This window comes from Schistocerca gregaria, chromosome 3 (assembly GCF_023897955.1).
Source record: "Schistocerca gregaria isolate iqSchGreg1 chromosome 3, iqSchGreg1.2, whole genome shotgun sequence".
NCBI classification, from domain to species: domain Eukaryota; kingdom Metazoa; phylum Arthropoda; class Insecta; order Orthoptera; family Acrididae; genus Schistocerca; species Schistocerca gregaria.
In genome coordinates this window covers 659415320-659428201 of record NC_064922.1, presented here as the reverse complement: position 1 = coordinate 659428201, position 12882 = coordinate 659415320, and the positions used below count along the sequence as shown (strand labels likewise).

Genomic DNA, 12882 nt, shown 5'->3' with positions numbered 1-12882 from the left:
TTCTCATTCTGCTACTTCTCATTACTTTTGTCTTTCTTTGATTTTCTCTCAGTCCATACACTGTACTCATTAGACTGTTCATTCCATTCAGCAGATTATGTAATTCTTCTTCACATTCAATCAGGATAGCAATGTCATCAGTGAATTGTATCATTGATATCCTTTCACCTTGAATTTTAAACCTACTCCTGAACCTTTCTTTTCTTTCCATCACTGCTTCTTCAGTGTACAGTTTGAACAGTAGGGGCAAAAGAGTACATCCCTGTCTTACAACCTTTTTAATCTGGGCACCTCATTCTTGGTCATCCATTCTTATTATTTCTTCTTGGCTCTTGTACATATTGTATATTGCTTGTCTATCCCTGTAGCGTACTCCTATTTTCCTCAAAATTTCGTGTAACTTACTTCATTTTACGTTGTCGAACGTTTTTTCCAGGTTGACAAATCTTGATTTTTCATTAGTCTTACTTCCACTATCAAAGACAAAGTCACAATTGCCTTTACCTTTCCTAGCGGCAAACTGGTCGTCATCTAATTGGTAAAGAATTAATGTTACAAAGTTAAGGAATCAGCCTACTATGATGTCAGAGACACAATAGAGGATTGTTGTAACACTTAAAGGATGCAGTGTGTGGCCAACAAGATGTGATTTTTCAGGAAAACTGCAAAAGTGCAGCCTCAAATCATATTTACAATTAAAATTTGTCTTGTATACATAAAAAATAAATAAATAAAAAATTTAGAGAAGGTCTCTCTAAAGAAGTATATTTTTGAAGCGCGTGTGTTTCCAGAATATCCAGTTCCACAAGTTGTCTGCTCGCATTGCCACTTAATGTACACGGTATACTAGATCTGCATCGTTTATCAGTCACAACTGAATAGAGTGTGTCAAAATTACATACACACATGGGCTGTTTACAGTTTTTCATATAACATATAAAGAAACTGTATACAATAAGGACACATGTAACAAATGAAAATAATATTGTGTTGTCTAGTCACTGTTGGAAAAATTCTCCAGTAGAGTATAAAGGGTACCATTTCAAGTCCTTTGTAATTTTCCTTTTGAATAATCCCGGCAGCTGAGAACGTACTTCTCAAGGCAATGTGTTGAACATTTTTAGAGCAACCATTGCAAGACTCTTGTATTCCAGACCGTTGACAGCTGATATATCAATGCTCCTCTTGTCCCTTCTGTATTTCCTGTCTCATACTGAAAGCCTCCTGCTTGTCTTTGACACTAATGAAGGATACAAATACATATTGGTTGAGAACTTGCAGTGCTCCAACCCTTTTCTAGGAGTGATGATTCTGAAAGTGTTTGTTTGCTTTTAGCATTAACACATACTTGCAACCTGAAGTGACCCACCCCCCTTAAGAGCAGGCTGAAATTAATGTAGCTATGAAATAGTGCATACTTCACTGTTATAAAGTATTGGTCAGTTAATATACCTTTTAATGTCATCAGAGGGTGTGTTACACATGGGAACTTGGAGCGCGCGCGCGCGCACTCACACACACACACACACACACACACACACACACACACACACACACACACACACACACACCATTCATCAATGGTTTGCTGTCAATCATGAAACCTAGTAGTCTGACAGCCACCATATTATACTGGCATCCAATGTTACTGAGGCTGCATACAACATGATAGTTTCTTTTTTTTTTTTGTTAATTTTAATTTTATTTTTTTATGACCACCTGTGATATGTTTTCTAGAACACATCTGTTGCCTTTAGAGCACCAACTTTAACATGGGGCTGTTAAAACCTACATCATTGACATAAATAAGGAACATAAAATGTTTTATGATGGATCCCTGTGGTACACCATGCTCCAATGTTGCTCCATGGGCTGACACTACTTGCTTTTGGTTTTGAAGATACGATTGCAGAGCTGCAGGAACAACACTTCCGATACCATAACATTTTAGCTTACCAAGGAGTATCTTGTGCGAGATGCAGCCAAATGCCTTACTGAGGTCACAGTGTGTATGTATCACACTTTCTCTGTCCTGAAACCCATGTCTTTTCTTTATAATTAAGTCCTGTGCTGTTGTAACCACTGAATTTCCTTTGTGAAAGCCATACTGTGTCCTGGCAGAGTTTATTGGCTTCAATGTAACTTTGTATCTGGTTATCACAGACTCCATAACTTTTAGCCAAAACTGGGATTATTGAAATTGGTCTAAAACTGGACATTTCATATAGGTCACCTTTTTTGTAGATGGGTACTGTCCGTGCCAGTTCCAGGAACTCTGGGAAGAGACCAAAGGTGCCCCCTGCCCAGCTTCTCCCCCTAAGTATTTCACAGTTGAGATACAGTTTATATATGTACATATTTCACAGTTGAGATACAGTTTATATATGTACATAGTATGCACCAAAATTCTTGTTGGAGATTTTACAAAATGAAAGAACATAGTACCCTATGACTACAATATCAATGAGTCACAGCAGACTCATTCAGTCCTTGCAAATACCAGGGTGTAACAATATGTCGGGATAATGGAATGATCACATAGTTTGTCATAAATAAGGTAAGTGGCAGACTGCAGTTCATTGCAGAGAAAGCAAATGAAGCTCTCACGGAAGTTTACGATTGGTCAATAAGCAATAAAACATCCAACATTCCACATAACACTTTCATGCTGTTTTTTCCTTTCAGAGCTCAACACCTCTACATCTACATCTACATCCGTACTCCGCAAGCCACCTGACGGTGTGTGGCGGAGGGTACCCTCAGTACCTCTATCGGTTCTCCCTTCTATTCCAGTCTCGTATTGTACGTGGAAAGAAGGATTGTCGGTATGCTTCTGTGTGGGCTCTAATCTCTCTGATTTTATCCTCATGGTCTCTTCGCGAGATATACGTAGGAGGGAGCAATATACTGCTTGACTCTTCGGTGAAGGTATGTTCTCGAAACTTTAACAAAAGCCCGTACCGAGCTACTGAGCGTCTCTCCTGCAGAGTCTTCCACTGGAGTTTATCTATCATCTCCGTAACGCTTTCGCAATTACTAAATGATCCTGTAACGAAGCGCGCTGCTCTCCGTTGGATCTTCTCTATCTCTTCTATCAATCCTACCTGGTGCGGATCCCACACTGCTGAGCAGTATTCAAGCATTGGGCGAACAAGCGTACTGTAACCTACTTCCTTTGTTGTCGGATTGCATTTCCTTAGGATTCTTCCAATGAATCTCAGTCTGGCATCTGCTTTACCGACGATCAACTTCATATGATCATTCCATTTTAAATCACTCCTAATGCGTACTCCCAGATAATTTATGGAATTAACTGCTTCCAGTTGCTGACCTGCTATTTTGTAGCTAAATGATAAGGGACCTATCTTTCTATGTATTCGCATCACATTACACTTCGCTACATTGAGATTCAATTGCCATTCCGTGCACCATGCGTCAATTCGCTGCAGATCCTCCTGCATTTCAGTACAATTTTCCATTGTTGCAACCTTTCGATACACCACAGCATCATCTGCAAAAAGCCTCAGTGAACTTCCGATGTCATCCACCAGGTCATTTATGTATATTGTGAATAGCAACGGTCCTATGACACTCCCCTGCGGCACACCTGAAATCACTCTTACTTCGGAAGACTTCTCTCCATTGAGAATGACGTGCTGCGTTCTGTTATCTAGGAACTCCTCAATCCAATCACACAATTGATCTGATAGTCCGTATGCTCTTACTTTGTTCATTAAACGACTGTGGGGAACTGTGTCAAACGCCTTGCGGAAGTCAAGAAACACGGCATCTACCTGTGAACCCGTGTCTAAGGCCCTCTGAGTCTCGTGGACGAATAGCGCGAGCTGGGTTTCACACGATCGTCTTTTTCGAAACCCATGCTGATTCCTACAGAGTAGATTTCTAGTCTCCAGAAAAGACATTATACTCGAACATAATACGTGTTCCAAAATTCTACAACTGATCGACGTTAGAGATATAGGTCTATAGTTCTGCACATCTGTTCGACGTCCCTTCTTGAGAACGGGGATGACCTGTGCCCTTTTCCAATCCTTTGGAACGCTTCGCTCTTCTAGAGACCTACGGTACACCGCTGCAAGAAGGGGGGCAAGTTCCTTCGCGTACTCTGTGTAAAATCGAACTGGTATCCCATCAGGACCAGCGGCCTTTCCTCTTTTGAGCGATTTTAATTGTTTCTCTATCCCTCTGTCGTCTACTTCGATATCTACCATTTTGTCAACTGTGCGACAATCTAGAGAAGGAAGCACAGTGCAGTCTTCCTCTGTGAAACAGCTTTGGAAGAAGACATTTAGTAATTCGGCCTTTAGTCTGTCATCCTCTGTTTCAGTACCATTTTGGTCACAGAGTGTCTGGACATTTTGTTTTGATCCACCTACCGCTTTGACATAGGACCAAAATTTCTTCGCTCATTATAGAGGGGTGCTGACTCAGTTTTACAGGATAGCCTGACTCAGTTTTACAGGATAGCAAACGGGAAGTTGTGGTACAGAAAATGGCCCAGAGATCACCAGTGTGTGTGTGTGTGTGTGTGTGCGTGTGTGTAGTGAGTGAAGTGTTATGAAACAATGTGTGTATACAGTAGTGTGTGCAGTAACTGATAGTGAGATATGAGTTATTATTTAATGAGTTATTTTAATGAGTTATTTGTGAAAAAAGTATTGTATACCAGGAGTAAATCTAATGATTGTCTCTAACTAGAAGTCTGTAAATGTATATGTATATGAATTAGCTTATTTTAAATTGGTCTAAACTTGTAAATACTTTGACATGTCCTACATCTTTGTAAACAGAGATCTGCGAATGAATAGAGCTAATACTACTACTACTACTACTACTACTACTATATTGGTAGAATACTCATCATCATAATTTAAGACTGATTATGCCTTTCAGCGTTCAGTCTGGAGCATAGCCCCCTTATAAAATTCTTCCATGATCCCCTATTCAGTGCTAACATTGGTGCCTCTTCTGATGTTAAACCTATTACTTCAAAATCATTCTTAACCGAATCCAGGTACCTTCTCCTTGGTCTTCCCCGACTTCTCCTACCCTCTACTGCTGAACCCACGAGTCTCTTGGGTAACCTTGCTTCTCCCATGCATGTAACATGATCCCACCATCTAAGCCTGTTCGCCCTGACTGCTACATCTATAGAGTTCATTCCCAGTTTTTCTTTGATTTCCTCATTGTGGACACCATCCTGCCATTGTTCCCATCTACTAGTACCTGCAATCATCCTAGCTACTTTCATATCCGTAACCTCAACCTTGTTGATAAGATAACCTGAATCCACCCAGCTTTCGCTCCCATACAGCAAAGTTGGTCGAAAGATTGAACGGTGCACAGATAACTTAATCTTGGTACTGACTTCCTTCTTGCAGAAGAGAGTAGATCGTAGCTGAGCGCTCACAGCATTAGCTTTGCTACACCTCACTTCCAGTTCTTTCACTATGTTGCCATCCTGTGAGAATATGCATCCTAAGTACTTGAAACCGTCCACCTGTTCTAACTTTGTTCCTCCTATTTGGCACTCAATCCGTTTATATTTCTTTCCCACTGACATTACTTTCGTTTTGGAGATGCTAATCTTTGTACCATAGTCCTTACATTTTGGATCTAGCTCTAAAATATTACTTTGCAAACTTTCAATCGAATCTGCCATCACAACTAAGTCATCCGCATATGCAAGACTGCTTATTTTGTGTTCACATATCTCAATCTCACCCAGCCAGTCTATTGTTTTCAACATATGATCCATAAATAATATGAACAACAGTGGAGACAGGTTACAGCCTTGTCTTACCCCTGAAACTACTCTGAACAATGAACTCAATTTACCGTCAACTGTAACTGTTGCCTGACTATCCATGTAAAGACCTTTAATTGCTTGCAACAGTTTGCCTCCTATTCCATAATCTCGTAGAACAGACAATAACTTCCCCCTAGGAACCCGATCATATGCCTTTTCTAGATCTATAAAGCATAGATACAATTCTCTATTCCACTCATAACACTTCTCCATTATTTGCCGTAAGCTAAAGATCTGGTCCTGACAACCTCTAAGAGGCCTAAACCCACACTGATTTTCATCCAATTGGTCCTCAACTAGTACTTGCACTTTCCTTTCAACAATACCTGAGAAGATTTTACTCACTACACTGATTAAAGAGATACCTCTGTAGTTGTTACAATCTTTTCTGTTTCCATGTTTAAAGATTGGTGTGATTACTGATTTTGTCCAGTCTGATGAGGAGAATGAAATCAGTCTGCAAAGGGGACTGCATACAAAACTCTTGTCTGACTCATTTTAGAATATTACTCAAAATTGCGAGACTGGCACCAGATAGGACTAGCAGGTAGATCTTGACTGGATACAAAAACCGAACTGTAGGCAGTCCTAATAATACACTGTTTCTGTTCCATCTAGGGTGGAATATGGTTGCACTTGGGTACAGATTGCTTATGTAGCCAACAACAGGGAATTATTTCAAACAAATTGTGACATTCACAATCGTGACAAAGGATAGGTGAAAAATTACCAACAAGGTTCTGCAGCTCCCATGGAAGTCCACAAAGGAGCTACTGAGTCAGGTATAAAACTATACAATAAGCTTTTTGCCAATATAAAAAAGAAAATTAATAATGTGTAGATGTTCCAAAGGCAAATAAAATCATTCCTCTTAGTCAAATTTCATTTAAAATGAATGAATTTTTAATGTTATTATGCATCCTTTAGTATTAAAATGGAGGAAACCACTTTAACAGTTAATGTTACACACTTCCAGAGGTTGTGGAGGAGGTGTAATAGATCACATTTTACTTAGGAACCCACTTCTGGAAATGTTATCCAACAACGCTACAGTGTGGCAAAGTTATAGGTGCTGGTGCCTGTAAATATGTGTACATACAGGGTGATTCCATGATTATGTTACAAACTGTCAGGGACAAAAGAGACAAGTAAATGTATCAATTTGAGGTAAGGGTTCCTGGTTCGGAAACAAACAAATCAAAAGTTACAAGCGAAAATCAAAGACTAAATTAATAAATACCTCTGTCAGTGGAATACAAGTACAAATAATGTTGTTACTAATAATGTAGGGTATGTAACTTTCACAGGTGGTAGTATGGACGAAGACAAGAAAATATGTGCAGTAAATATGGGATCTAAAATGCATACCCGAGTATCTATGCGCACCTGTCCATCACCACTAATGGGAAACTCGTCTCCTCTATAGAAAAAGTCTTCTTAGCTCTCAAGGTATGCAGTTCAGAGGCCATGTTTACTGGAAAGTTTTTCTTGTTTTGATTTACACTATCACCTCTGAAAGTTGCCTATCCTACAGTATTAGCAACAACAGTACCAGTACAGGGACACATATCTCAAAATGACACATTTATCCTTCTCCATCATCCTTGAAAGTTTGTAACATCATCATGGAATCACCCTGTATGTACATACATTTAGAGGCATCAGCGCATATGACTTTGACACTCAGTAGCATCATTGGATGACATTTCCAGATACGAGTTCCTACGCAAAACTTTATCTTCTATCTCCCATTCTACAACCACTAGAAGTATGTAATATGAATTATGAAACATCCTGTATAAAACACTCGTCTTCACATGTTCTGTATTACTAGTACACTATTTGTATAATATGTAATCAACAAGATCAAATAAAAATTAGGTCAGATCGAATCCCGAGATGCAGGAGGTACTGGGTGTAGAGGCATATACAATAGGTACAAAATGGCTTTTTTTCAGACAAAGTTCTTCTTCAGAGTGAACACATGCATACAAAGCCAATGTTGTCTCTGAAAATTTATGCCAGAGTGCAACTACTTTTACCACATGAACAGTGTCTGCAGCACAATGAAGCTCATTATAGTTTGTTGTATTTTATTGTTACACTGCTTACAGGTAAATGTGAATCTGTTAACCACAAACTTAATCATTGTAATGATTATGCATAGAATTTTATGCCTACTCACAATTTTAAATACTATACTTTATTTCATGTTATACCACTCTACTTTCATTTTTAAAAATATGAAATACAACTAAAAAATCATTGAGAAAACACACTGAAGAGATTAAAAATAAAACTGTTCTTGCAACAAAATTTTCCTAAAATACATGTAGCATCCATAATCTATACTACAGTATAAAGATAAGTTGTCATTTAATTTCCTGACTGAAAATCTCTGAAAGTTCTTGACCAATTTAATTCATATTTTTACATGACAGTCTAATAGAAGTATGGATGGGCAGAGGTTACATCCTTTTTAATATATATTATGTATGTAAATACATATAATAATAATAATAATAATCCTATACAAACATAAGACATCGCTTAATGTTGTTACCAAAAATCTGTATAAGTTACTGATCGATTTAGCTCAAATTTTTACGTGACACACTAATACTAATTTGAACAGACACAGACTATATACTTTTAATATATGTAATACATACATCATATAACGGGGAAAGGTTGTTAGCAAAGACTGCAAGAAGTTCTTGGCTGATTTATATCAGATATTTACACTATGCTCTAATAAACATTCTATATTGTAATGCTGAACATAACAAAGACATGGTTAGACAAATGAGAAATACAGTTGAAACAAATGACCTGTCACTCAACAGAATAATACAGAAACAATATCAATTTTGAGATGCTAAAGATGATAGCACAGAACTTGTCATTTACACTACATATAATATTATGGGTAAATTTGGAGAATATATGGAGGCCAACAGGAACGGGAAACAACTCTTGGATTTCTGTGCCAGTATGGGCTTAGTAATCACAAGCTCCTTTTTTAAACATAAGAACATGCACCGGTATACTTGGGAAGGTAGGGGAACCAGATCTGTCATTAACTATATAATAACGGATCAGGAATTCAGGAAGGCTGTGAGGGACACACGTGTATTCAGGGGATTCTTTGATGACACTGATCATTATTTAATCTGCAGTGAAATTGGGATTGTGAGGCTGAAAGTGCAGGAGGTCAGGTCCATATGTAGGACGATAAAAGTGGAGAAACTTCAGGATAAGGAAATCAGGCACAAGTACATAACAGCGATCTCAGAAAGGTACCAGTTAGTTGAATGTAGTCAATTACAGTCATTGGAAAAGGAATGGACAAGGTACAGGGACACAGTACTAGAAGTGGCTAAAGAATGTCTTGGAACAGTAGTGTGTAAAAGTAGGATGAAGAAAACAGCTTGGTGGAATGACACAGTCAAGCCAGCCTGTAAAAGGAAAAAGAAGGCATATCAAAAAAGCCTACATACTAGAACTCAAGTAGACAGAGAAAGGTATGTTGAAGAAAGAAACAAAGCCAAACAGATAATTGCAGCATCCAAGAAGAAATCTTGGGAAGACTTTGGAAACAGGTTGGAGACTATGGGTCAAGCTGCTGGAAAACCATTCTGGAGTGTAATTAGCAGTCTTCGAAAGGGAGGTAAGAAGGAAATGACAAGTATTTTGGACAGGTAAGGAAAACTGCTGGTGAATCCTGTGGATGCCTTGGGCAGTTGGAGGGAATATTTTGAAGAGTTGCTCAATGTAGGTGAAAATACAATCAGTAATCTTTCAGATTTCGAGGTATAGTGGGATAGGAATGATGATGGAAATAGGATCACATTGGAGGAAGTGGAGAAAATGGTCAATAGATTGCAGTGCAATAAAGCTGCTGGGGTGGATGAATAAGTCAGAATTCATCAAATACAGTGGAATGTTAGTTCTGAAATGGCTACACAGGATAATTGAAATGGCCTGGGAGTTGGGACAGGTTCCATCAGACTGGACAAAAGCAGTATTCACACCAATCTTCAAACATGGAAACAGAAAAGATTGTAACAACTGCAGAGGTATCTCTTTAATCAGCATTGTGGGTAAAATATTCTCAGGTATTGTTGAAAGGAAAGTGCAAGTATTAGTTGAGGACCAATTGGATGAAAATCAGTGTTGGTTTAGGCGTCTTAGAGGTTGTCAGGACCAGATCTTTAGCTTACGGCAAATAATGTAAAAGTGTTATGAGTGGAACAGAGAATTGTATCTATGCTTTATAGATCTAGAAAAGGCATATGATCAGGTTCCTAGGGGGAAGTTATTGTCTGTTCTACGAGATTATGGAATAGGAGGCAAACTTTTGCAAGCAATTAAAGGTCTTTACATGGATAGTCAGGCAACTGTTACAGTTGACGGCAAATTGAGTTCATTGTTCAGAGTAGTTTCAGGGGTAAGACAAGGCTGTAACCTGTCTCCACTGTTGTTCATATTATTTATGGATCATATGTTGAAAACAAAAAACTGGCTGGGTGAGATTGAGATATGTGAACACAAAATAAGCAGTCTTGCATATGCGGATGACTTAGTTGTGATGGCAGATTCGATTGAAAGTTTGCAAAGTAATATTTCAGAGCTAGATCCAAAATGTAAGGACTATGGTATAAAGGTTAGCATCTCCAAAACGAAAGTAATGTCAGTGGGAAAGAAATATAAATGGATTGAGTGCCAAATAGGAGGAACAAAGTTAGAACAGGTGGACGGTTTCAAGTACTTAGGATGCATATTCTCACAGGATGGCAACATAGTGAAAGAACTGGAAGCGAGGTGTAGCAAAGCTAATGCAGTGAGCACTCAGCTACGATCTACTCTCTTCTGCAAGAAGGAAGTCAGTACCAAGACTAGGTTATCTGTGCACCGTTCAATCTTTCGACCAGCTTTGCTGTATGGGAGCGAAAGCTGGGTGGATTCAGGTTACCTTATCAACAAGGTTGAGGTTACAGATATGAAAGTAGCTAGGATGATTGCAGGTACTAATAGATGGGAACAATGGCAGGATGGTGTCCACAATGAGGAAATCAAAGAAAAACTGGGAATGAACTCTATAGATGTAGCAGTCAGGGCGAACAGGCTTAGATGGTGGGATCATGTTACATGCATGGGAGAAGCAAGGTTACCCAAGAGACTCGTGGGTTCAGCAGTAGAGGGTAGGAGAAGTCGGAGAAGACCAAGGAGAAGGTACCTGGATTCGGTTAAGAATGATTTTGAAGTAATAGGTTTAACATCAGAAGAGGCACCAATGTTAGCACTGAATAGGGGATAATGGAGGAATTTTATAAGGGGGCTATGCTCCAGACTGAAAGCTGAAAGGTATAATCAGTCTTAAATGATGATGATGATGAAAATATGAGCACTAAGATGTCGCACATTAGCAACCAGTGACAGTAAAATTGTCCCTTTTAATGACCACATAACCTTCACAGCAGAATACATTGTAATCAGAACAACAGATGCTCCAAGCGACCTCCCTGTACATTCAAACATTGTGCAACCCGCGGGATCATACGGCACTGGACCTTTCACAGCCAAGCTGCATCCACAGTAACAAGAGTAGCATGAACACGTGCGACCAATTCCTTCACATTTGTCAGCGCAGTAGAGTACAAGTGCTCCTTCAGGTGTCGCCACAGGAACAAATCCCGGGATTTGCTTCTGGTGAACCCGGTGACCTCCAAGTCCAAGCCATTTCCCTGGAAATGTTTTGTCCAAACACTGTTGCACTTTAAATCCAGAGTGTGGAAGTGCACCATCATGTTGAAACCATATCCTCTGTCGAACGTGTAGTGGAACATCTTCTAGCACATCAGCCAGATAGTTTGAGAGGAATGCATGATACCTTCGTGCTGTCAACTGGTCAGGTAACATGTAAGGGCCCAAACACCTGTTGTCCGATATTCTAGCCCAGATGTTGATACCAAAGTGAACTTGATATCCACAGTTGCGGGTAACGTGCAGGTTAACCTCACACCAATGGTGGGAATTGTGCATATTGAAGAACCCTCACATGTGAATGCTGCTTCATTTGACCATATTACGGTGTTTACGAAGTCATCGTTGGCTTCCTGTTGTTGCTGGAACCATTCACAGAATTGCATCCACTGATGGCAATCTGCAGGATTCAGGTGTTGCATGAAAGCATAATGATATGGTGGAGCCCATGCTCATGCACCACGTTAATGACCGTGCCTTGCCCGACATGCAGCTGCCTTTCTATGCTACGTGTACTTCGCTGCGGTTCTTGGCATATGACGTCCAGAATAGCTTCCTCAGTAGCAGGAGTAGGGCAAGTCTGTGGATGGCCACTGTCACACGATGGAGGAACAAGAGAACCTGACTCCCGAAGGCGCAGCTCCAGATGATGAAATACATTTTTATCTGTATGGCGTTGACGAGGATATCTATCAGCATATTCTTGAGTGGCAACACCAGCCCAGTTATCAGATACACCAAGGACCAGAAGCATATCCACATATTCATCGTTTGTGTAGCCATACGTCTGCCACACTGGTTTGGAAGTTTAAAATGAGAAAATTCGATACATGAGACTGTCATGGGCATGTTACTCCACTTGCAACTAGTCCCTGACTGATGAACAGCGCATCAAGTAAAAACATGCTGTCAGTCCTGCACTCTGTTCCACCTAAAGCACATTACACCTCTGACAGATACTGCTCTGCATGAATCATCCCAACACCGCTAATTGTGAAATGTTCGGTTTCGAATTACATGTTTCCCTAACAGTAATAGACATGATGTCTCCACAACCCCATTGATAGATTATTAATAATAATAATAATCATAATAATAATAATAATGCATCGAGATACATACTAAACAGCATGCAGTTACCAGATTCATCATTGAAAGGCATAATTAGTGGGACCATGGTGATAACACATCCAAATAGTAAACGAGTTTGGACATTATTCACAAAGCACATTGCTAGTCCTACTGGTAACGTAAGGCCCTAACGAAATGTAATGGACCTGAATGAG

General features: G+C 39.5%; 1 protein-coding gene across 3 annotated transcripts in view; it reads right to left on the bottom strand.

The window, feature by feature from the left end:
* Positions 1-12882, bottom strand: part of LOC126354159 (nuclear hormone receptor HR96) — a 147602-nt gene that overhangs the window by 37462 nt on the left and 97258 nt on the right. The gene's annotated exons all lie outside the window — the stretch shown is intronic.